At 49.1% G+C, this 26,506-nt stretch overlaps 1 protein-coding gene and 1 long non-coding RNA gene across 3 annotated transcripts in view; one reads left to right on the top strand and one right to left on the bottom strand.

The window, feature by feature from the left end:
* Positions 1-20,410, bottom strand: part of GFOD2 (Gfo/Idh/MocA-like oxidoreductase domain containing 2) — a 71,915-nt gene extending 51,505 nt beyond the window's left edge. For both annotated transcript variants that reach the window (XM_019488980.2, XM_059713635.1), the window contains exon 1: positions 20,284-20,410. The gene's annotated coding sequence lies outside the window, so the exon portion shown is untranslated. The remainder of the gene's footprint in view (positions 1-20,283) is intronic.
* A 154-nt stretch (positions 20,411-20,564) lies between these two features.
* Positions 20,565-26,456, top strand: LOC109283541 (uncharacterized). Its single transcript, XR_002090740.2, has 3 exons — positions 20,565-21,028; positions 23,520-24,018; positions 25,557-26,456. It is a non-coding gene; the product is annotated as an uncharacterized LOC109283541 (long non-coding RNA).
* The last annotated feature ends 50 nt before the right edge of the window (positions 26,457-26,506 follow it).

Raw genomic sequence — 26,506 nt, 5'->3', positions numbered from 1 at the left:
TACCAGCCTGGCAGCTTGGAAAGCTGTGTGCAACTGCTAAGTCTGGCGTGGTGGAAGGGGAGGGAGGAGGGGAGGGGCATGGGGGCACATATCAAGGCTCTTTGAGGAGTGGGGCTGGGGCAAGCGCTGCCCAGCTGGGGTGGGGCAGGCGTGGGATAGAGCTGCGGCTCGTCCAGCGTGGCGCAGGGGGGGGGTGTGGCTCCCACTGCTGCATTCCACTCATTCAGGAGCTGCTGGTCTGACAGCCTGTCTGGTGGCTCCCACTGCTTGTCCAGGAAGGCATTGGGGAGGGGGGGGGAATGTGCCACTGGATCTGTCCACTGGGGTGGACTGGAGCCAGGGCTGCACAGAGCTCTTCCTGGCCTTCCCTGACCCACGCAGATCATGGGGAACACGCCCCCCGCCCCAGACGAGCAGCGGGAGCAGTGGTGGGAGCCACCAGACAAAAGCTGAACCAGCGGCTCCCAGACATACAGCGTGCAGCAGTGGGAGCTGCCTTCCTGACTCCCCACATCCCCCCGGATGAGCCATGGCTGCATCCCACTCCTGCCCCACCCCAGCTGGGCAGCGCTTGTCCCAGCCCCTGCTCCAGCCCCAGTCCCACTCCTCCTTCACTGCAGGGGCCTTGATTTGCATCCCTACACCCTTTCCCTCCCCCCTCCCCTTCCACTACACCAGACTTATCAGCTGCATGCAGCTCCAAGCTGCAGAGCTGTGCTCCTAGCTGCCTATGTGCTGCACTGCAGCTGCATGTACGCACAGGCATTTAATCAGCCAAATTATCGACCATATCAGGAAGATTTCCAATACAATCAATTTTCTTTATACAGGTGCCAGTCTGATATGAGATCAATGTATCAGCAGACCTTTAACCTGGACAGACTGGAACAATGGTCTGCAATCAATCAGATGAGATTCAACAAAGACAAGTCATGCACTTGGGATGGAACAGCTCTACACCAAAATATAGACTGAGGAATGAGTGTAGGCTGCAGTACTGCAGAGAAGGACCTGGGAGTTAAAGTAGCCATAAACTGAATATGGGCCATGTGTTCTTGTTGCAGAAGTCAGCATCTTTCTGGGTTGTATCAACAGGCATGTCACTTGCAAATCATGGGAAGCAAGTGTAGTTTATGCAGTACTGGTAAGGCCTCACCTGGATTACAATGTCCAGTTCCAGGCCCCACACTTAAAAAAAAAAATGTGGACAGTTTGGAAAGAGTCCAGTGCAAAGCAACAAAAATGATTATGAGCCTGGAAAGCAAGACTTATGAGGCAAGGCTGAAAGAACTAGGGTTATTTAGTTTGGAAAAGAGACGACTGAAGAGAGATTTGATAAGTCTTCAAATACCTGAAAGGCCATTACAGAAAGGATAGAGATAGGCTTTTCTGTGTGACTATACAGGACAGGACTAGGAGCAATGACCTCAAGATATAGCACAGGAAATTTAGGCTGGAGATTAGGCAGAATTTTCTGACTATGAGGATTACTGAACAACCTGGAATTGTAACAGGCTACCTGGATAAATTGTGGAATCTCCATCCTTGGACATTTTCAAGAGCAGGTTAGACAGACACTTAGCTGATAAGGTTTAATCAGGGACCCCCCCCGTCTCAAGCACAGGGCTGGAACTAGATGATCCTGTAAATCCCTTCCAGCTCTACTTCCTTATAATTCTATACTTTTTATTCTGAAGTGGTTAGGAGATGTCTTGCTTTGATGGCTGAGATTTTTCAGGAAATCCTTACAACACCCAAACACCCAGATAATTTTCAGAAGCATGGTAAAACATTGGCTGAGGGAGAAAAAAAAAACAGGACAGCCTTTGCTGTTATTTAATCTTTCTAAAGATATTCAAGGCATCTATTACCTTCCAAGTGTAATAAACTAATGATACAACTTCTTAAGGCTTGGTATTTATATCACAGCCATGCATCACTAAACAGGTTTCCCTCACTTTATGCAGGTTCTGTATATGCGAATTCACTCTTATGCGATGACCCTTTTTACACCCAAAATTCATTATATGCGAAGTAAATCTGTAAGGTAAGGGGCAGGGGGAGGGGTGTGGCACAGCCTAGCAGCTGCAGGCAGGTGGGAACTCTAAGTGGGTGCAGGCTGGGGCTGGCAGTGGCACCAGGCTCTTCTCGGTGCTCAGGGCAGGTGGTGGTGCTGGGAGGGCAGGTTGGGGAGGCTATAGTAAATTTTGGGGAGGCTGTAGCCCCCCTGTCAGTGCCACTGTTGCCCACCCCAAGCACTGGGAAGAGCCCGGTGCCACTGCCAGCAGCAGCCTGCTCTTGTCCTGCACGCAGCTCCATGGGCATGCTTACCCCAGGAAGAGCCTGGTACAGCCCCTCAGCCCTCCCATAGCAGCAAGAGCCACGCCCCCCCCACCACAGCCACTGACAGTTCCCTCCACTTTGCTCCCTGATGCAGCCCTGGGAGCAGACGATGCCACCTGCTTGCAGTCACTGAGCTGCATTGTGCCCTACCCCTCCCCAGCCTCACTCCCTCTGTCCCTCGCTGCCACAGGAACGTATCCCTATTTGTTACCTTATAAACTGGGTTCCCTTTACGCGAATTTGAGTTACGCGCAGCTTTCCAGGAACACATGTACTGCATAAAGTGAAGGAACATATGTATGTATGTATCAAATGAACACCATGTTTTATTTAGGGATGCACAGATAGAGATTTTGGGGACCAATAGTAATAGCGGATTTTTAAGAAGGCATGTCAGCCGATACTGCTCCAATTTCTGATACAGCATGGAGAGGAGCGTGCAGCTTGTAAGTGTGTTGTGGTGGAAGCGGAGGGCGGTAGAAAGGGACATGGGGGGCGCAGATCAAGGCCCCTGCGGACAGGAAGTGAGTGGGGCTGGGGTAAGTGCTGCCCAGCCAGGGTGGGACAGGACACGATGGAGCTGTGGCTCATCTGCCGGGGGGGTGGCGGCAGCAGCTCCTATACATATAAATAAAAGCAAAGGCTCCTGGGTGTTGGATGCACCCAGGGAGGGCATGGGTGGGGTGGGCTGAATATGAGTCAGCTGCAGCCTGGGACTGGGGCAGGCAGTGGCACTGGAAGGGGGCTACAAGGGGGCTGCAGCCGTAACTGTACCCCCCCCATAGCCCCCTCGCAGCACTGTCACCGCCCATGCCAAGTGAAGCCTGTCCCAAGCAACCCCTTCCCCCACATGCTGGGAAGAGCCCAGCAGTCCCAGCCCCAGCCCACTCCACCCACGCCCCATGCAGATCCAAGAGGACATGCCTTCCCACCCTGCCCTCTAGGTCCGCACAGGGGTGGAAGTCAACCCCCTGACCACCCTCATAGGAGCTATTCTGCAGTCCACCCAGGCAGCGCTTACCCCAGCCAGTCCCAGCCCCACTCCTCCGTCACCCCAGGAGCCTTGATCTGCCCCCCATGCACCTTCCCTCCCCGTTCCCCTCTCTTCCACCACACCAGACTTACCAGCTGCATGCAGCTCTGCTGGGCTGCACTCCTTGCTGCCTACATGCTGCACTGTGCACATGCTGCACATGCACAGGCATTTATTGGCCAAATTATTGGCTACATCAGGTCAAGTTCCAATACACTCAGTTTTCTTTATAGCAGTGCTAATCCAATATCGGACTTATGTATTGGTGCACCTCTAGTGTTACTGATATACTAGTCAACTGCCCATCAAGAACGACAGTGGGGGCTGCGGGCGGGGGCAGAGGCCTGTGTCTGCCCCCCCCCCCCATCTTTGGGGCCAGGCCCGCTCCCTCTTTCCCGCCCCTCCTCTGCCTGCCCCCACAACCTCCCTGCTGCCATTGCAGGGCCAGGCCAGGCTCAGCATGTTCTCCCCTGGCCCACTGCCGTTTTGTGTCCGGGTCTGCTTCCACCCCGCCCGCCTCCTCTCCACATGAATGACGAGGGTGGGGAGCACAGACAGAGCACCACCACAGATGGAGCATCACCACCCAGCCGCCGCCGGACCCAGGAAGTAGGGGGCGGGGGGTAAGGCCAGTGCTTTGCCCCCCATTCTGTCCACTCCATCACCCCTCCCTGTCCCCTCTCCCCCTGCTGCCATAGGGGTGCTCCGCTGCAGCACTGCTGCCACCTGCAGTCTGAACGCTCTTGGAGAACTCTGATTGGCTGCTGAGACAGACAATCAGAGTGCAAATAAAGAATTATGGATGGATAGACAGAGAGACAAACTAAGGCTTTTATAATATTATAATTTATCATTTTAAAACAATTTGGAAGCCTACCAGTACCTCAATCACTGTAATAAAATAAATTCTAAATACCTATCAATTTTGGCATTTGATTTGGGGGTTGGGTTTTTGGGTTTTTTTGTTTTTGTTTTTTTTTTTTTAAATCAAGGAACAGAGCTCCTGCTGCCCACTTTGCTCACCAGAATGCAGGTCCAGGACCCTCAGTCCCCACCCACAGCCCTGCGCACCCTGCCCCAGCCCTGCTGGAGGGGGCTCCCAGATGCCACGGCTACAGGCCAGGGACCCAGGCCTACAGCCCCCTGCCCCCACCCACAACAGTGCCTGACCTCCAGGTGCTGCCCGTGGGAGGCAGCAGCTGCTGCAACAGTGAAGCAGAGCCTGGCACCCCCTCCCCCATGGGTGACACAACCTGAGCGGAGCCCGGGCTCCCCACCCTGCTGCCCTCCCCCACAGCCGAGCGCCTGGGACCTGGCATGGCAGGTCAGAGCAGGGCCAGGTGGGGAAGCTCATTACCACTGCTGGCAGCCCTGCCCTGCCATGGCAATGCACCATGCCTGCCTGGCATCAGCAAGGGGCACAACATTGCACCACCACTCACACTCTGCCAGACAGGCAGGGGGTGCTTCACCACAGAAGTGCAGGGCTTGCAGCGGCAAGGCACTTACCTGCCTGGCCCTGCTCTGCCACACTGGGTCCTGCCCACTGGGCTCCGGAGGCCCCAGAGGGAAGGCAGCAGGGCAGAGAGCCCCGAACCTGCAGCAGACAGCCCACCACCATCCTGCAGCACAGATCCAGGGGGCATGTGCCCATCCTGTTTCCCCCAGGAGTGCATGCAGCAGCAGAATGTCAGCCCCCGCACCCTGGGGCAAGCTGCCCACAGTTCTGTCCCACTCCCTGTGGCCCTACAATCCATCCCCAGGCTCCAAGCCCCATGCACCATCCTAGCTGGGCAGCAGCCCCAGCCCTGCCCAACTCCCTCCCTCCCTATGGGGGCCTCAATTCCCCCCTCCCCACTGCCAGACTTGCCTGTAGGAGCTGCTCTCCAGGTTGCCTGGTGGCCATGTGTATGTGTACGTGTGCACATGCACATGGCGCTCCCTGCCTGACCACCCTCTTCCCTCCCTCCAGCCCCTTGCAGGCTGGAAGTCTGCCAGCCTGCAGAGAGCTCTTCTGCAAAAGTGGAAAATCCACATTTTCCCGTTAAAATGAAATGTCTGTACTTCTCTCTTAAAAAGGAAAATCTGCAGTTTCTCCCATTTTTTCTGCGGGAAACAGAAAACCAGGATCCCTGCTCACAAAGTTCAATAAGGGCAAGTGCAAAGTCCCGCACTTAGGATGGGACAATCCCATGCACCAATATAGGCTTGGGACTAACTGGCTAAGCAGCAGTTCTGAAAAAAAGGACCTGGGGGCTGCAGTGGACAAGAAGCTGAATAGGAGCCAACAGTTTGTCCTTATTGCCAAAAAGGCTAATGGCATACTGGTCTGCATTGGTAGGAGTGTTGTCAGCAGATCAAGGAAAGTGATTCTTCCCCTCTAATTCAGCACTAATGAGGCCACATCTGGAGTACTGTGTCCAGTTTTGGGCCCCCACTACAGGAAGAATGTGGACAAATTGGAGAGAGTCTAGTGGAGGGCAATAAAAATGGCTGGGGCACATGACTTCTGGAGGGGAGGCTAAGGGAACTGGGTTTATTTAGTCTGTAGAAGAGATTACTGAGGGGGGATTTAATTGCAATCTTCAACTCCCTGAAGGGGGGTTCTAAAGAGGATGGAGCTAGACTGCTCTCAATGGTGGCAGATGACAGAACAAGGAGCAATGGTCTCAAGTTGAAGCAAGGGAAATTTAGGATAGATATTAGGAAAAACTCTCACTAGGAGGGTAGTAAAAACACTGAAACAGATTACCCAGAGAGGTTGTGGAATCTCCATCCTTGAAGGTTTTTAAAATCTGGCTAGACAAAGCCCTGGCTGGGATGATATTATTTCTCTGAGAAGGTTACAGCTAAAAGCCTGAGCAGGTATAGTTACAAAAATATTAACTGCCTTGCTACAAGGAGATGTATCTTCTTCCTCACTTGAAGGAAATGCAAGCGTGTCAATTTAAATTTGCAATCATCTATACCCAAATCACCGAATCTTTCCGAATCTCTCCGATTCAATTCAGAGAGATTAAAAGGGTCTGCTGATTCCGATTTGGCACCGAATCAGGCTGAATCTCCACCGAAAGCTGTGTCTATACCCCACCGAATCAAATCAGGGACCGAAGCTTCGCATAGCCCTAATGCTCAGCTCACAGGCAGGGGAGGGAAGGGAGTGGACCTGGCAGCAACTCTATACCCCATCACCCCCCAGAAAGCAACATCTAGGACCAGGCTGGGGAAGGCAGGTGGCACTGGGGCACCCCATCCCATGCCAGCCCACAGCTCACCCTGGGATGCCCACACAGCAGTGGCAGCAGCCCCCAGACCCGCCAGCTTGGTGTGGGGCATAGCAGCAGGAGCCTTCATGAGGGTGCTGCATCCAGGTCCAGGAGCCAGTCTCCATGAAGACCGGCCCCCAGTCCGGGATGCAACTCCCCGCCCGGCCCCATGCGGTCTCCATGGAGACCAGCCCCAACTAGCCACACACGGTTTCCATGGAGACTGGCCCAGCCCTGGCCCTGTACACAGTGCCCTCACCAGGGCTCCCATCATTGCACCCATTCCACTCCACTCCACACTGAGCCAGTGGGCCGGAGGGCTGCTGCTGCCACGTGGGCATCCTAGGGCAAGCTGTGGGCTGGCATGGGACTGGGGTGTCCAGCACCTCCCAGTGGGGCCAAGGGATCTGCCAGGGGTCAGGCAAAAAAAAAAAAAAAGTCACTCCATGTGCTGGATCCAGTCCACAGGGGCTATATTTTACCCACCACCCCTGGCTTAAAGGGATACAAGTTTTGATGATGAACAAGGTATAATGATTCCATTACTTAAAAGCAAATAAAATTTCACATTAATTACATTTGAAATAATACTGTATGTCATTAAGCTACTATCCCATCTACATATTTTAAGCTTGAAGTAAACAGGTAAACAGTCTGAGCTGAGCCAGGCAGTGCACACAAGTGCAAACTGCCCTGGGAAGGTACTGAATGTCAGCAACTGCTCCAAGCTGACTTTATTTGTTCCAGTTCCAAATCATACTTCCATGTTTGGCTGCATGACCAACTACTGACATCATGACCACTTGCCTTTGTTTTGGACACACTTCTCTATGTTCTGCCTCAGGGCTGTCCAACTTCTAAGGAGCTGGTGGCAAACTAAGGAGCTGCCATGCAAACTGCACCAGCAAGGGCTGCAGCTCCCCACTTCTCAACAACATACATTCCCCTCCCCTGTACTGTACATGTGGGCAATCTCCTGCTCCCCCTTTACACAGTGACTGTGGCATCGTGGAAGTGACGGCAGGGGAGCAGGGGGACAGAAGCCTAGAGGCCCCAGCTGAAACAGCAGCTCAGGCAATACAAGAAGCAAAGGCCATGTAGGAACCTAGCAGCCACACATTAACCCCTCATGGGCCACTAGGTGGATAGCCCTGTTCTACCTGATCCCTCAAAGAAAAAGCACACGTGCAAAAACTACCCCAAACAACCCCCTCCCCACACCACAGTGCTGCTCACAGAAACGGTTAGGTAGCAAATTCCCAAACTCCCTCTGCAAACCAGAACATGTAATTTCATATTAGAAATGCACAATGCCAATTTACTCCCTGCTCTGTAACTCTTGTGTTTAAGAACTTTAGGGCAAAAGGAATAAGTTTCTCAGGATAACTTCAGCTACTGGGAATAAACATTTTATTACATCCCTTTCATCTCCTGTTCACCAGTATTTCATTTCAAAGTCATCATATCTTTGTGGCCAAGGTTTGCCAGAATCAAAGTGCAACCACAGCTAAATCAAAACATGAATTTATCTGTCGGCAAGTCTCATCTGACTAGCAAAAGTCACATATGCAAGCAAACAGAGGTTCCAGTTAACTTGCATATCTAATTTTTTATTTTTTTTAGGCACCAAGCTAAGTGCAAATAAATGTCTTGGGTTATTCTTGAAAGGTGATTTGCAATTTTGTTTTTTCCTCAAGTTAAGCAACACATTTATCTGGACTTTTTAAATGCACTTATGTAAGTGTTCAAGCAGCTAATACACCTAAAAGACTTAAAATAAAAAATAAAAATAAAAAACAACTATGGATAGACCAGGAGCAAGGGGATGCAGAAGGATTTGGCACAAAACCCTTGAGACAATGCAACAGAAAGGCTTAACTATGAGGTGCATCCAATAACCAGCCTCTTGGGCACAAACGTATTTAACCAAAATTTTGGACTTGCTCCACCTTAGACATTTTATAACAGGGCCATCCATTCTGCCTTGGGAAGCAAACTTTATCAACTATAATTAACTGTGAATAGCTGTCACATGAGGTAGGTTATAATGACAAGCAGACCAAACCTTTCATCAACAGGAGTATAATCTCTGATAGTTGCTATTTATTTTCTGTACTGCAGGAGCCCCTGTGACACGCACCCCAGACATGAGGACTTGCAATCTGTTTTGTAACTACTCATTTCTGCAATTTCTCAACCACATTTTCCTTTTAAATGTCCCTCTCTTCTCTGCTGTGAGAGACTTGAAAAGGGAAAACGAGTCTCTGAACAGAGCAGGCATGACTATATATGCTTCAGTAGTATAACTAAAGGGGGGGGAGAGGGGCAACAGTCTTGGGAACTGCTTTTGGGGCATGGATGCACAAAAACAGCTGCAATCACAGCTGACTGCGCTGTAGCAATCATCCCCACAGCAGCCAGCGCTACCCCAAGCATCACACAGCTACCCAGCTATGCCTTTAACATACTTAGAGTAACACAAGATTGAACAGGGGACAACAAACCACCAATCTACCTGTAAACCTATTCTTTATCTATGGACTCTTCTGGCCATGTTAACTAGTGCAGGGCTCTTTACTTCTTTCTTTATAACAACTATGGTCCCAGGAAGTGCTGAGCATTATTTGTATTTAAGCTGTTAAAATATATTAAAAACAATTACTTTGGTCTATTTAAGTTCTGGTCAACTGTTTCAAGCAACTGATAGCTCCTTAAATTTTCTTCAACAACCCTCCTTCTCGGAAGCCTGGGAGGGGAAAGTATGTCGGGGAGACAGTTCAACTTTTTGCCATACCTAGAAGGTCAGCATTAAGCTTGTCCAGAGCAAAACAGTAAAGTGAGTTCCCCTCCCTGAAATGCTCTGTAGGCCATCAGCTGCTACAGTGGTTTCAGTAAGAGAGAGGGAACTTGAACCAGTAAAATTGCACGGAGGAAACCAAAACCTTAAATTTCACCCTAAAACAAAACAGGGCAAACACCAGACCCCAGATGTGAAAAGATTCCCGTCTTACTAATTCACATGTCCAAGCAATCTTAGAGGGCCCCCTCTGCCATCCGGACCCCCTAGCTCAGGAGGTCTGCTGCCTCCCTGAGGCCTGCATCAGAGACATTGTGGCAAGGATCCCCAGGCTAGTCCAGCCCTCCAATTACTACCCTATGCTCCTCATCCATGTGGGAACGAATGACATGGCCAGAAGCAACACAGGCCACATCATGAGCGACTACAGAGCTCTGGGGGCTGCGCTCAAAGGATCGGGGCCCAGGTAGTCATTTCTTCTGTGCTCTCAGTTGCAGGCCATGGTCTTAGGAGGGAAGGCTGCATCGAGGAAGTCAACCAATGACTCCGACAGTGAAGTCAGAGAGGGCTTCGGCTTCCTTGACCACAGAGCACACTTCAGGGACAGAGGACTCCTGGGAAGGGATGGCATCCACCTCACACAGAGAGGTAAGTCCCTGTCCTTGGCCAGGATGGCCGATCTTCTAAATAGGGTTTTAAACTAAGTTCGCTAGGAGACAGGGAAACACTAACTAGAGCTTACCCATGGACCAACGTACAAGAAAGCTCCATATATAGGGACATTAGGAGAGCCAATCCTGAGAGAGGTGAGGGAATAACTCTCCTTCAGCATGACAAGGAACTGAAGGTTTCAACAGGAAGACTCAGGTGCCTGTATGCTAATGCCAGGAGCATGGGGAACAAGCAGGAGGAGCTAGCCCTCCTGCTCTCTGATGGGCAGTACGCCCTAGTAGGGATTACAGAGACCTGGTGGGACTCCTCACATGATTGGAACGTAGCCATGGAGGGCTACCCTGCATAGGAGGGACCAGGTAGGGAAGAAAGGTGGAGGTGTAGCTCTGTCTGTCAAGGAGCAATACATCTACTTGGAGGCCGACATCAGCTCCAAAAAAGAGCAGCTTGAAACTGTGATACGGTTAGGTGGGTACGAAGCTGGCTGCAGGGTAGGACCCAGCAAGTCCTAATGAACAGATCCGAGTTGTCTTGGTGAGAAGTGGACAGTGGTGTCCAGCAGGGGTCGGTGCTTGGTCCTGTATTTTTCAACATCTTCATCTGTGATCTGTATGAGGGGGTGAAGAGCTCACTGGCCAAGTTCACAAATGATACAAAGTTATGGGGCAGCGTGGTCATGCTTGAAGATAGGTTACAGATACAGGTGGATCTAGACAGGTTAGCAAGTTGGGCAAGTCAGAACCAGATGAACTTCAACGTCGAGAAATGTAAAGCGCTGCACCTGGGGGCAAACATCCCCTGCACGCCTACAGGCTTGGCAACGCCAACCTGACCAGCGCTACGAATGAAAGAGACCTGGGGGTAATAATAGACCACAGCATGAATACGAGTCTGCAATGTGACTCTTTTGCCAGCAGGGCAAATAATACTCTGGCATGCATCAATTGATGCATCTCCAGCAAAACCAGGGAGGTGATTCTTCCACTCTACTTGGCACTAGTGAGATCCCAACTGGAGCACTGAGTCCAGTTCTGGGTGCTGCTCTTTAACAAGGACATGGTACAACTTGAAAGTTCAGAGAAGGGCCATCTGTATGATTAGAGGCTTGCAGAGCAAGCCATACGAGGAAAGACTGAGGGACCTGGGACTCTTCAGCCTGAAAAAGAGAAGGCTGAGAGGGGACTTGTTAGCAGTTTACCACTAGGTCAGGGGAGTATATCAGGGGCTCCATGAACAACTGTTCGCCAGGACTCCCTTGGGAAGAACCAGGAGTAATGGCCACAAACTTCTGGAAGACCATTTCAGGATCAACATTAGGAAAAACATCTTCATGGTTAGGGTGTCCAGACTGTGGAATAGGCTCCTTCCAGAGGTGGTGCAATCGCCTACCCTGGAAATCTTCAAAAGGAGACTGGATAGTCTTTCCTGCTGGGGTCTTTCCTGCCTGGTGCAGGGGACTGGACCCGATGATCTTCCAAGGTCCCTTCCAGCCTTACAATCTATGAATCTTAGGATGCTGACTCTTATTGCAAGCCAAACTTCATGTGATGAAGATGCAGAGTCATGAAAGTATCTCACATCTGAACAGAGAACAGTTACAGTCTATTAGCCTAATGGAGAAAGAAAAACAGCAGCCTTCAGCATACCTGTCCCCTGCAAACTCCAGTGACAAACAAGCGCACCATGCTGCTGCTTCCAATCCTAGGAGCTTAAAATAACCTCCATTAATTCTTCCAGTTCCTTCTCCCATTCTACAGCCCTGATTTCCATTTAATTTGGGATGTCTCGGTTTGTCTGCTCTCAGCTGAACACTGTTTCCAAGTGGGCAGTGGGAGAGCTACTCATACTCAACTCAGTAAGTATAGCCTACTGAGGGATGCAGGGGACGGAAAATTTAAACCAATACTGGACATCACTCTGAAAAGATATGCTATAGCTCAACCACAACTCCTTGGGTTTAAATCAGGGATTAGTTTGTGAAATGCTGTGGCTTACCTCATGCAAATTTAACCAGGTTAAAAGATCTTAGTTCACCTTTAAAAAGTTTAAAACTGCAGAAACCTAAATATTACAAAGCTGATGAAGTTCCACACCAAGGGTGGCCCACTTGCAGCAGGCATGCTAAAGGTGACATGGGCAGCCTCTATGTGGCATGTAGCAGATCAGGGAGGGAGCAGGGAGCACTGCTGCAGAAAGGGCTGGGAGCAGAAAGCAGGGCAGCAGATCAGGTATAGGAAAGGGATCAGAGTGGCACTGTAAGATGCAAGGCCTGCCTGCCTGCCTGCCTACAAGGTTGGACCCCACTGCTCTAAATGTTCAGTTCCCAGTTACAGCAGAAAGGCAGCTACATCAGTGAAGAGAAAGCACTGACAGCAATTCTGCAATTGCAAATTAGAAGTGTTATATCCTGAAGACTGCAGCAGTTGCAGAAATGCATTTTATGCAAGCAACTTAAGCTAGTTATTTTTTAAAAACTCAGAAGAGAATATTTACAGGAATTATACTGATCCTAGAATCTCCCTGACAAATTATAGTTCCCACACTGACTACAAAAGTGTTAATGAGTCCAATCCCACCTCAACCCCAAGAGGGGTCTAAGTGGGTAGAGCAGGGGCAGGCAAAATACAGTCCACAGCAGGTCCCTCAGCCTGACCTGGCCCAAGCATGGAGGGCAGCCCAGGCCATGGTGCATGCAGCCACTCCCGCCACCCCTGGGGATGATGGAAATGGAGAAGCAACAACTCACCCAAACTCCTTAAGTGGCCCTCCAGCCCAAATACTTGCACACCCCTGAGGTAGAGCCAGCTCAGCTGAGAGAATCTCAGAGGCAGAATGGAGTTTGCATATTAAACACCCTGAAGGAATATGTAACTTAGGCCAGTAACTCACAGGAGATTGCTAGGTACCAGTCTGTCTGGTATCAGAGAAGCCTGGTGGGGGGGTTCTTAGGTTTACTTTGTGAGCTAGGCCTGCATTCCCTAACTGAGCAGGAGTATTCTAGTCTCTACTTTGTTTTCCGGGGGGGGGGGGAAGGAGACAACGGGACGGGACGGGACGATGACGACAGACACAACCTTGCTACAGTTGTCTCATTTAGACCCTAGGTAGGCAATGATTGGCCTTAAAACTCTGTTTATAGTCTTCTACTCAAATCCAAGCACAGATTTGTCATAAGCCCTAAAACAACACAGTTATAGACCCAAACATGCAAAAAGGGACCTAACTACACACACTGCTGCCGAATACAAAAGTGGGGGAAAAGGATGTCCCTTTACGAAGTCTGAAGTTACTAGTATAAAGACTGCTATAGCAAGTAAAATATTCATATAAGTTGTGTATACTCATAAATGCTGCTTGCCCTCTGCTCTCCCCAAACAGTTATATAGTAGCTGTAATGCTAAGCATAACACTTAGAGCTTTTAAAAAATTAACAAGCCCACAGCTCCGAGACAAGTGGTACTGCAGTGTACAATGCTAGAAGAGCTAAGGGAGGGACAAGTAGTGAGTCAGAATCTAGTTCCCTGTCCTCTGCTCAGACCATGTCTTTCCTTTGTACATGCTAAACTCAGCTAAATACGCAACAGCCTAGGTGATTTTGAGAGATCCAAAGTCATTGTTCCATTTCCCTTTTTGTACCATACAGCAGTATTTCCAGCTGTAATTTGAGACGTTCAGCACATCAACCTTATTTAGTGTACTTACACTGGTATGCCACTGCCCCTTAAAAAATTACAGGTCATCGTTAAGAAAGATATTTTCCCCTTCTATTAATCACTAGTTTGACTTTTTAGCCCAAGAGCCGGGGGGGGGGGGGGGGGGGGGGGGTTAAGTTACTTTCCAAAACCTCATAGAAAGTGATTAGGCTTCTTTAAAAAATTTATATTTCAGTGACCTACAATATGCCGATAATGGCTGTGTACACATGTTCATTTCTACCTAATGGCATGTTCATTTCTACCTAATGGCTGTGTACACATGTTCATTTCTACCTAAAGAGATTTCTTCCTGTACAAAAACAGCCTGGGAGCTAGACCGTACTGATATTCCTCCAGCCCCATGGCTGGAGAACTTACTCAGGCAAGCTGCTTCATCCATCCTGCAGTACTCCAGGTCAGCTGGAAAAGAGAAGACAGAGGGGGCCAGGAACTAGAGGGCTCCTCCCTAGACCACTCCTGACCTTAGAAGTATCCACGAATTGACAGCTTGCCCTCTCCCCTACCCAGGAAGGGGCAATCAGTCAAATGACAGATGGCAGCAGCTTCCACAGGCAGTCCTGGGAGGGTTCCTGCCTCAGGAGTATGCACCCACTTCCCATCCCACCAGTCAGCTGATTGGCAGGAAGTGGGCATTCTGCCCCACAAGAGAATAGCCCCTGCTACTTGTCCTCCCGCCGGCTGACCCAGAAGTGCAAAGAGAGGAGGGAACACTCAGTCAACCTGGAAAGGTTCTGGCAGTGTGAGGCAAAGCTTGGGAGCCTGTGGCACAGCAGCCTGACACATCCCACAGTACCCCAGGTCAGCTGGAGGGAAAGGCCAGAAGCTGGGTTGGGGAAAGCCTCTATGAGTGCCTATACACATACAGGGAGGTTGTTCCAATGCGCTGCAATTATAGTGTATCAAAACAGACTCAATTAATCAATTCTGCTGGAGCATGGTAATTACTGTGCTCCAGCAGACTCCAGCATCAAGTGTTATCAGCATCCCTGTGCTGAAAAATGGCAGCAGGGGTGCAATAACTAAAGCTTGCTTTAGTTAGAGCGCCCCCACCTCCATTTTTCAGCATGAGGATGCTGATGCACATGATGCTCCGAACGCTTTAATTAAAGCGGCTCTTGAAGCCGCGTTAATTAATGCACCCCCCACCCCCAAAGCACGTCTATAACCACCCCACATGTTCAGTTCACAGGCTCTTCAGCTTCCCCTTGCCCCCATTCCTCCCCCTGCCCGAAGAGCTCAGTGGCAGAGCAGCAGTTTAAAAGCAGATCTCCATGAGCAGGGTTGGGGAAAGCCCCCCTGTCCCAGCTTCCCCTTGCCACTCTGCCACTTAGCTTGGTGGCAAGGCAGCAAGGGGGAGCTGGCAGGAAACAGGTCAGGAAGATTTTTCCAGATCCTGTGGAATGCCTAGTTTAGGGAAGAGGAAAGGAGCAGTGGCTGCTGCTCCCCACTCCTCCCAGTTTGGGGGGAGCGGAGAAGCTGTCCCCCCACACCTTCTTAAGACTCAAATGACCCCAGTCTTGGGAAGACAAGCAGATAAGCTGGGGGAAAGCATGTAAATGTTCACTCTCCTGAAAGAAACACTCCTGAGAGTGATTTAACCATGGTTGTTGCTGGCCTATTTTTCCTCCTGAAGTGGCCATTTTTGCTCCAGAAGAAAAAGTCTGAACGTCTGTATACTTTTGGTTTCTACCAGAACAGCAATTTTCCCAGTAGAAACTGAACATCTGTACCTGGCCAATGTTGAAGACCCAAAGTTGGTTAAAACAGCCATTGTGCAAAAGGCTTGGTGTATAATCAGCAGATGGCTGTGCTTAACATGTGTAATCCCTTCCTACATCCTGCAATTTATTCTGTACGCCTCATCCTTGATTTGCATGGAGCAAGACAGATAGCAAATGGAAAGTATTATTTCTCATGTTGATCCAAAACCTCACTGTTCTAAGTACCAACAGAGGGCCAATCAATGCTAACTGGGAAGGTAAACTGCATGCTTACTTTTGTCTTTAAAAAATTTCAGTGTTACTTGTTTATCTGTATTTTTTCATACTTGCCCAAGAACAGATCAAAAGTAACAATTTTTAGTCACCTCTGACTTGGTAATGGTTAAATATAAAATATATGACTATCCAATCTTAGAATCATACAATCACAGAAAGTTAGGGTTGGAAGGGACCTCAGGAGGTCATCTAGTCCACCCCCCTACTTAAAGCAGGACCATCCCCAACTAGATCATCCCAACCAAAGCTTTGTCTAGCCAGGATTTGAAAGCCTCCAAGGATGGAGATTCCACCATCTCTCTGGGTAGCCTGTTTCACACTTTACTACCCTCCTAGTGAGAAAGATGTTCCTAATATCTAACTTAAACTTCCCTTGCTGCAACTTGAGACTGGTCTGTCATCTGCCACCACTGAGAAGAGTCTAGCTCAGGAGCAGACAAAATACAGGCTGCGGGCTGGACCCGGCCTTCCAGGCCATTCTATCTGGCCTGTGGAGCCCTTAAAAAATTTAGTAAGTTAATATTTATTCACCCCAGCTGCCTGTCAAAGCAGACAGAAGTTGGGGCAGTAGGACCCAGAGGGAGCCCTCAGCAGGCTTGCAGGTTTAAGCGGCCCAGCCCTGCTCACCCCGAGCCAGTTCCCTGATTTCCTGCTCCTGCCCTACTCGGACACCACCTGGCTGTGGCTCTGGCCTGCAGCCACGGGGGCAGACCACATGAGCGCCTGCAGCCACAGGGACAGACCACGCACGTGCATGTGTTCATAGGGGGGGTCCCACATGCACACCCCACCATACACAAGCACCCACACTTTCCCTTGTACTGCCATATACAAACCCCAGCCAGCTTCACCCACCTACACCCCATATATCCACACCCACACGCTTCTTCACCCCACATACCTATACCCCCCCCACAATATACAATAGTAAGACTTCATTTTAAATTATTGTGCAGTCACCTCTATGTACACAACACAAACACATGTAAATCAGAACACAAATATTTTTTGAAATCAAATTAATGAATGTTGTAGATGCTCGATTTTTAGAATATAATTTGGTATTTTTCTGGTTTTGAGATGGCAAAACCCCTTGCTGAAAGAAGTACTCCCAGGGCAAGGGGAGGGACTTCTGGTGGCAAAGGTCAGGGGGTAGGGGGTGAGACTTCCAGTCACAAGATGGTGACCAGGGGGTGGGGCACCTGTCAAGGGGCAGGGCTACCCATAAGGCCCTCGACAGGTTGCCAAAATCTGGTAAGCGGCCCTCCACTCAAAATAATTGCCTGCCCCAGTTGAGCTCCATCCTAACTATTGCGAATTTATGTAGCATTTATGCTAAAAGTATGCTTACAACATTCCATATTACTGTATATGAACATGGGGCAAAAAAGATGTTTTTTAAAAATAAAAAGGATTTTTTAGCTGTTATTAAGGTTTTTTATAAATCTAAAACCTGTTTCAAATGACATCTGATTTTATTAAGAAATATGTAAGGTCAAAACTTATTATAACATCTTCAAACATCTTTAAAAACAAATAGGATGAATCCACAGCTCATGGAAATTCAACAGGAATAGAAGGACAGTCATTTTTACTGAAGCGTATTTGAAATTTTTCCTAGGCTAGTCTGAAAAAAAAATCAGGAAAGTTCACCAAATAAAGATAATTCTATAATTAACAAATAATTTAGTTGTAAATGAGAAAAATGACTTGATAAAAGTTGGTGTACTCTAAACATGTTTGTTTAAAAATGAATAAATGTTATAAGCAACTTTATATGTTCAATAAATGCCAATTAACCTAGTGCAGCTGCTTAAGAACTCCTGAGTAAAAACTTGAGATAATAACCTAGTGGAAAGTAATATATCAATCACTATTTCTTACATAGTAAAAATGTAAAATAAAAGCTAAAATATATTAAGGTACATAACTGCTTTAAAATCTAGCATAAATGCCTCATCCAGTTCTAAATCTGCATGTCTTCATGGTCATAACAACCAGATTGCACCTTCCGGTCGAAAAAGATTGACATATAACTGATGCTTTAAATAAACTATTCCATTAAATAAAAGCTTTCCACTTGTGGATTTAAATCACAAAATCAAGTCACTCTGAAAAGTATAACCTGTACTGCCTGCAGCATACTGCTATATACAGCAGATTATGCTAATTCCAAGGGACCCATTCCATTGTGTTGGTTTAATTCAAAAGAACGTCAATTTAGCCGGCAACTACAACCCAGGAGTTCTACGTTTTAGAACACAGATACTCATACAACTTTGTTAAGTTATACATGAATGTTCTTATGTCTGTGAGTTATTACAGCTCTTACAGACTGAATGAGGAGAAAAGATTTGAAGAAATCAAACTCTCAACGGAGTTAATGGACTAAACTGGAGGTGGCAAATTTCCAGTCTCATTAAGAGGAGGTATAGATCCATCCAATGATTAGGGCATACTGTTCATAAAGGAAGGAAGGGCATGCTATAAGTGAAAGGCATAACAGATTATAATTTGTTTACACCAATACCCTGGAAAAGCGAGCTTCAGACACAATGGAAGTGTCTGTACATTGCTGTGCTTGCTTTTTCAAGTGCTAAAGCATGGTGCAGTATGGGTGGTTATTGCACTGTGCACATGGCACACAGGTAGATATTGTCGCTATGTCGCCGTAGCAGTGCGCTATGCCCAGGGAGCATGCCACTATGGCAATGTAGCTGGTGATCAAGTGCAGACACTGCAGGACAACATGTAGATGCGCCTAATGAGTTGCAAAGCATTTGAAAACAGCATCTAATGAATTTATGATGTTTTCTTGGAGTTCAGGAGAGAATTTCAACCACATATATCAGTGTCTTGCACGTACCTAGTGTCAAGATAAAGACTGGATGGCTCAGGAGACTGATATCAAATTCAAACTATTTCACTTCTAGGTTCACAGTCTTCAATTACTAAAAAGGAACAAATATTTAGAGGCCCATTAAAATAAAAATTAGATGCTTAGTCCAGGTCCTCGTGAACAGATACCCAGATCTCAGAAACCATCACGTTTGTCTTTGTCTCTGAAGAATGAAGCGGAAGGATTTTACAACTAGTATCTACCACCTGCGAGAGGCCCTTTTAGATCCAGGGAAGATGCATCAGGGAGGGAGAAATAAAGCCTGCTTTTCTGCAACCTATGCTGTACCAGTTCTACATATTACAGGTTTTCCAGAGTTGCTTGACTGTCACTCATCAGCAGCATAGAATTTACTTTGTTTTTTTTTTAAAGTCACGCAGACATACTACAGCTAAAGTGAAAAGGTGAAGTTATACAAGATGGAAAAAGTACCAATCTTTAGATCTCAGCATAGTTAAACGAATGTAAGCAGTTATAATGCTATTTTCATAGAAGACGCTGTTAACACCCTGCTACATCCTTGGCACAAGTCAAATAGCTAAAATTTTCGGACTCAGACTTACCTGGCACCGAAAAGCCGTTCCATTTCTCAGAACTGATTCAATGGCACAGCATGGACATGCACTCCCATCCAAACAAACATGTTTTACGTGAGACACACAACTGTGATTTTCCTTTTCTGGGCTGCAAATACACTTTTGATATGTATCAAGTGTTCTTTGCCCACCTGCCTGCCAAGGCAACTGTAGTCAGAGGACAAAAACTCTTCCCACGGCATCAGAGCTGTAACCATCCCTGACTGATACAACACTTTCTCTTGATCTGTCTGCTGGCAAACAAGTTTGTTCAGAATCTCACTCCTAAATTCTCACAGGGGAAAGGAGGGAAAAACCTGTCTGGAAGGTTGCAATGGGCCTTGTCCACACACAAGAGAAACCCGCCTTCACAGCTAACGCTCCTACACACTCAAGCTCCAAAATCACCCCCTTGCAACAGTGCCTCAAGCAGTGCTACTAGTCAGTGGTTTGTTTGCTTTTTAGCCCCCTCAGTCCTGTTGCTCCCTTTTACAACAACGAGGTTTAGGCCTGCACCTTGATTTCGGCAGCAGAGGGCAGAGCATCGGACAGTGCGCTCTTATGCATTTCCAGGCAAGTTTCGGGCCGCGGTTCACGGCAGTTTTCTAAGGCAGAAACGCAAAATAGAAACGTGACTGCTGCGCTGCGTCACCTCCCTATTTTCTCTAAGCTCCTGGAAATTGGCCGTCCAAGGCGGACGACTCCCTGGGCCCGAGCTCTCGGGGCGGCTGGGAGAAGCTGAAACGCCCCAGCCTTGCCGGGCCCCAGACCCGGGGAGCGGTTTCAGCCCGGGTGTTGCTCCGTGAGGAGGCTTCTTCCAGAGCTCCCGGGCCGCACGGGCGCTCCCGCGGGCCTCCGCACTCAACACGGTGCGCTCCGCTGCGGTGCAGCCCGGCCGCAGGCCCTGGCGCTCCCTCGGCTCAGGCCGCAGCCCTCGCTTCACCGCCGGGACCCGCGATCCCCCGATCACCGGCGCGGCTCTCACCTGCGGGCGGGGGCGGCCCCGCCGCCTCCTCGCGCGCATCCCCGGCCGGGCGGGCTGTGCCGGGCGCGGCTCCCGGCGGGCGCAGACCCAGCTCAGACGCCGACTCCGGCAGCAACTGCGCCTGCGCGGCGGGAGGGGGCGGGGCCTGGAAAGCCCCGCCCCGCTCCCCCCGGCGCTCCCGGCGCTGCCCGAGCTCTGGCCCCGCCTGCGGCAGCGGAGGTGGCGCCCCCCGAGGGATCGGGGCGGGGCTGCGGGTAGGCAGGCTCCGGCCCCGGCCGAGCTGCAGGTCTCCGCCGGGTCCCGCCGCCCCGGAGCGCTGTCCGCTCCGCGGCGGCCCTAGTCCGCCGGCGTCCAGCCGGGGGCCTCGGGCCCGCGCTGCAGCGAGCGGGTGGCGGGCGCCCGAGGGCCGCCGGCTCCGCCTCATGCTCGAACCCCGCAGAGGAGACCCCCGGCCCAGCCGGAGCCCCTCGTCTTGGGCTTGCACCGCGTGTCTGCCCGCTGCCGCGCTGAAATCCTGGCAGGGGAAACACCACCACCTGGCTGGGTCCAAGAAGGCAGCTTTCCTTAAGCTCTCCGGGATAACTGTTCTTCTGGCTTGGCTTAGTAGCCGCCAAGGTGCTGGGGCTTAATGCCCGCTGCATGGAAACGGGAGGCTCCTCCCTAGCTTGCTCCTGCGGCCATGTGGCTGACGGCTGGGGAAACTTGGGGGCATCCAAGCCCCGAGCCTCCAGACTTGGGCCTGCAGGTAGGATACCTGCCAAAAGACTTTAGAAATACCTGAAGCTGCGGGGGCAGGAGAGAGAGGATGTTTGCTGGTTGTTAGGCCACTTATGGTTCTGGACTGACTCACGGATTTATTTGGACTTGATTTGGCTGGAAACGCAACAAATTTCTTTTAAAAAAAACATTTAAAAAATCAAGCTCCACCTGTGGCCCACCTTTCATTCAGAATAGGGGCATCACTTGCTGCTTCCAGATGTGCCTTTGCAGCAGGCAAGAGGGGTGGGAAACACCAAAACTTCAAGAGCATCAGCACAGGGCCTGTGCTGGGGGCTGCCTTTGTTCACAGCTGCATATTCCCCTTTCAGCTTTTCCTCCCTTTAGCAGCATCAGCAGAAGACAACGTCTGCTGCTGTAAGGAGGTGCGGGTACAGCACCAGACGGAGGCCTAGATTGAATTCTGTGCTCGGCCCCAGGCTTCCTGCAGACCTTGGGGAAGTCATTTTGCCTGCCATTCATCCTGCTTCCTTCCATTTCTGTACAGAGATAACGGCCTTTGTCATACTTGCAGGAGCATGTTCATTGAAGAGGATGAGGTGCGGTGAATTAGTGGTGATGTAGCCCAAGTACTGTAGATAATCCCACCCGATTCGTTTTAAATCCAGCCTTCCATTCCCCAGACTTTTCTGTGTCTAGATAAACTCAGAATGTGCCAGTGAGGTTTATGATTTCCAGATTTCCCAGGACTAGGACATTGGCTGGGAAGCACAAATGTAGCGCACAGCAACAGGGTGGTCTCTAGTAACACAGCTGTACGTTCCAGTCTTTCAGAACCCAACCCACAGGGGTGTGTCTGGGCCAAGGTTTACCTTTGATTGTGCTCAGTAAACACAACTATTAGCTTAGTGTGACACCAAGGCAGTTCCTTCATTTGGCTTCCTTTGTGTAAAGAGCAAAGGACACACCTGCTCTACAGATTTAGGGAACAGATAGGTTTCCTAGTCCTAATTAATCTCACTATGCACTGCCATGCTTCTCTGTTTCCACCACGTGCAGTGCAGCAGGCTAATACAGAGACCTTCACAGGTCATCTAGTCCAGCAGTTCTCAACCTTTTTTGTACTAGGACCCATTTGTATACATCAATGGTCGGTCCCAACCCACTGCCCTTCACTCTTGACCTGCCCCAGCCCCGCAATGTGTGGGGTAGGAGGGTAGGTGTGGGGCATGGGAGGCCCGAAGCAGCCCTGTGAAGGCTGTAAGTTTGTCATGCTTTTCTCTTTTAAAGAAGAATCCATTTTTAAAGCTTGTTTGCGACTCTTTCATATATTCTTGTGACCCACTTTTGGGTTGCAGCCCCCAGTTTGAGAAACACTGAGCTAGTCCAATCCCCTGCCTGAAGGAGGATCCTCCCTATCCACGCTGTCCTATACAAATCCATAATCTCGTCTCAGTAAAATTACCATCAACCCTGACACAACACAAAATATAGCATCCTAACCTGCCACAAGTTAAGTAGAGGGATCATGGAAGCCAACATCCTACTTCTGTAAAAAGGTATTAATATATAAGAGATCCCACATAGAGGGCTATGCCCCCTGCTACAGAGGAAGGCAAAATCCCCCACAGTCCAACCTCTTCTTCAGCACCTCCAGAACAAGGGCATATGTCCTGAGTCCAGGCCATGCTGTTCTGGACAACGCTCAGGAGGGTGCACAGGAACTCAGGGGGCACGTGATCCCCCTGAGATTGGCCGACGCTGGCTTCTGTGGGCAGTCGCCACTCGCCACTGGTGTCTGCAGGCAGTCCCCTCTCACCGCTCACCACCCCCGAAGGCATCTACAGGTGGTCCCCGCTCACTGCCACTGACTGCCACCAGCATCTGCAGGTGGCCCTTACTCACCACTTGCCACCCCACTCCTGTCCCGCCACTGCTGCTGGCATCTGCAGGCAGTCCCCTCTTGCCACTGATGCTACTGCCAACATTTGGTGCCCCCCCAACCTCCCCCCATCCCAGAAGGCACCAGTCATTCATGTCAGGGGGTATTAAACACACACCCCTGGGTACTCATTCACCTGTCGCAAGGGCTAACCAACCACAGGAGTAGTCTTCTACACAAGTTAGAGCAGTACATTTCTTGGAATCAAATACAGAGACAAACACATACTGCTGGCACTGGATTCTCAGGTGGATACATTTTGCACAAACTAGAGAAAAATAAAACTGAACTCCCTGATTCATGCTAATGATAACAGATTCCCTGTTCTCATTCAGTTCCCAGTGCCTATCTTGTGAAGTACTGGCTCCTCCTACAGTTGGATTTTCCACATCCTGAGGTGTAATTCCAGTGTATTCATTGTCTGAGAATACTCTGGTGAACATCTGGCTGGATATATTGCCTGAACATGCCTAGACAATGAATCCCTTCCCTGGTGAATACAAGATCTAGTCCATGGTTTTTGAATATCTAGATAATTGGTTCAGGAGTTCTGATCATGCTCTTGACTTTCCTGCAGGTCCGTAGTGGGTACTACTAGCTGTTTCCACTTGTTGCTGATTCCTCGTACTCCAGAGAACACTGCTACTCTCCCGTGGAAGTGCGCTACCTCTCTATGATTTTGTGACGTCAAGGGAGAGGGCTTCCTACAGCTGATATACATCACTTTTACGGAGTGCAAAATGCATATACTGGAGTGCAAAATGCTGGGGAGCAGATGTGACAGGGCTCACTCCCCCTTTCATCCAGCCCAGGTGTCTGCCTGCTATGGCTTCTGGTAGGAGCCAAAGATCCCTCTAAGGTGCATGCATGTACAGTCATGCACAACTAGAAGTCTAAGCTCCAAGGTGAGGCGGGGGCAGAGGTGGGGGCCTGGTATGGGCTCTGCCAGCTCCGGCGAACTGCTCTGTGGGCTCCATGGAAGTGCTCCACTCCCTGGCCCTGACGCCACGTACCTCCTCGCTCCCCGAATCGAAGAGGTGGAACAGAGCAGTTTCCCCAGCCTCCAGCCCCCTTTGGTAAGTGTCCATGCCGGACAGAGGCAGCGCGCTCACGGACCACTACTCCTTAGAGGGAACATTGGTACGAGCACCAGGCACTCAGACCAGACTGAGTAACTTCCTGTCAGAGCAGGGATTCACAATTTGACTAGACTGTTGGTTCGCACATAGGGTATGTGTGGTGCCAAGCAGTAGTGACATAGAAGGGTATGACTGAATCATCCACACTTGGGAGAGGGGTCACATCTCCCTATGTTGACTTGGGCATCACAGCAGTCTCAATAACAACTTCCCCTTCGCTAGGCTGAGAAAGGAAAGCAAAGGTCATGTTTCGAGGGGGAATCTGATCACCAGAGGGGAGCAGGAAAACATTTTGCAATTCACCAGGCACATGAGGAAAAGGTTAGGCCTCTCTGGAAAGTATCAAGGTGCCTGTAGACTTGTGAGGATGCTGCTCAAATGCACTGTAATTAAAGTGTGTAATTAGCATGCTAAGTGCATAATTAGCATGTTAATTGGCACATTCCAGTAGCCTCTGCGTCTCATGTATTCAGCATCCCTGTGCTTCAAAATGGTGGCAGGGGCGCTTTAACTAAAGCTTGTGGAACAAACTTTAGTTAAACACCCCTGCCACCATTTTGAAGTGTGGGATGCTGAATACATGAGACACTGAGGGCACTTTAATTAAAGCAGCCCTAAGAGCCACTCTAATTAAAGAGCCCCTCTCCCCCAGCCTCAGTGCACATCAGCTACTAACCACAGCTTGCGGTGAAATACAGGTTTCCCTCGCTTTATGCTGTACATGTGTTCCTGGAAAACGCCAGGTAACTCGAATTGGCATAAAGGGAACCTATTCTACAATGTAACAAATAGGGATACGTTCCAAGACCTGTACTGACCCCAGGCCCATTTCTACCACTTTTACAACACAGTTTTGGTACTCACCAACAGCAAACATGGGGTGCTGGTGAATATTTAGTTGGTGTGAAGAGAAGGTGGGGAAAGGTGCTAAGTTTTAGTGAAGTTCTCTTGCACTTCATTGATTCACATATAACAAATCTGTGGTATAAAAAGGGTCATCGTATAAAAGTGAATTGACACATTCAGAACACACATAAAGCAAGGGAAACCTGTACCAGAGTAGCTGAGCCCACAGCTGGCTCTGATGCCATGACACCTAAAATTCCCCGGTGCAGTGACTGTACTCACACTATCGACACAGCAGCTGGCAGGTCTTTCCAGCAACACCGGGAAGTAGAAGCTTGAGAGGATATGACTGGCTGGCTCTGATCCCCTCTAATCACTCAGGTTCTTTTCCACCAGAAGATAAAGATTTTGGCCCTTGATTTGGGTATACACCTTCAGGTATACTGATTTTTGGCCTCACCTCACTCTATACCACCCTGATCACCCCATCACATAATATAGCTACCCTATTTTACAGGGATCCTGAAGAAAAAGTGACTGTTACATGATTCACAGGAATTGTTATACAGCTAAGCCTTCTAGATAATTTAAAATGGTTATTTCTGTCATTTCCCCCTCTGTGACATCAGCGGCTGCTGCTTCTACCCAACCTGTCATGATGCTGGAATGTGGACAAAGTAATCATTGTCATGGCAACACAAGATGACTGTGACAACAGTGCAAAAACCAACTAGTAAAAGAGGAAGCTCCAACTCAGGTGCAAATCTAAACAGCCTTTCATTGGAAGATACAAGCAGAACTGGGAGAAAGGAATGGACTAGAGAAAGGAAAATGCTGGATGACTCCCTTGATTACAGCGAGTGGCCTCATTTGCTTTTAATTCTAGTCATGTAACCAGCCCAAAGAGACAAAGGCAGTTCCTACACATAGTACATTAAGGGGCTATAGTCAGCACTTTCTCTAGATGCAGCAGTCGCAACCTAGCATGGGGCTGAAAGATCAACTTTGCTTTGCCATAGCCCCATGAAAATCCACCTTGCTATCTGGGGCTGGCCTGCACAGAATTTTTTTTTTTTTTATTTAAAAAGCAAATGACTCACATACTCTCTCAATGCTAGGAGCATTGAGCATTTTTCTTAAAACATCAAATATTCCAAGGCTTGCAACCCTTTTTCTTGTACAAGTCTTTGTGTGGACAGTACTTTGGAAGCAGAAACATTTTAAAGTGCAGTTACATCAAAATAGGGCATTCTGTGAACTAAGTGCTCACACTGACTGCAACAACATACCAAGAGGTATGAATTACACATGTAGTTGTTTCAGTGGCAGTACAATTACACTTAGACCCCTCATGGGAGGCTGGATACTCACACTGCAAAGTCCAGTACTGTGCATTATTGATTCCCCCTTTGATGCTAATCACTTGACAATATACTCCACAACATGTGTGCCTCTGCATGACTTTGAATCTGATCTTTGTGGACTCTAACACAGCAGAGAGTAAAACATTTGCACATAACTAACTTGGGGAAATAACAGATAACGCCAGCTGCATGAAGAAAGAAGACCCACAAAACGC

The sequence above is a fragment of the Alligator mississippiensis genome, chromosome 10 (assembly GCF_030867095.1).
Source record: "Alligator mississippiensis isolate rAllMis1 chromosome 10, rAllMis1, whole genome shotgun sequence".
Taxonomy (NCBI): domain Eukaryota; kingdom Metazoa; phylum Chordata; order Crocodylia; family Alligatoridae; genus Alligator; species Alligator mississippiensis.
This window is presented reverse-complemented; position numbering and strand designations above follow the sequence as displayed.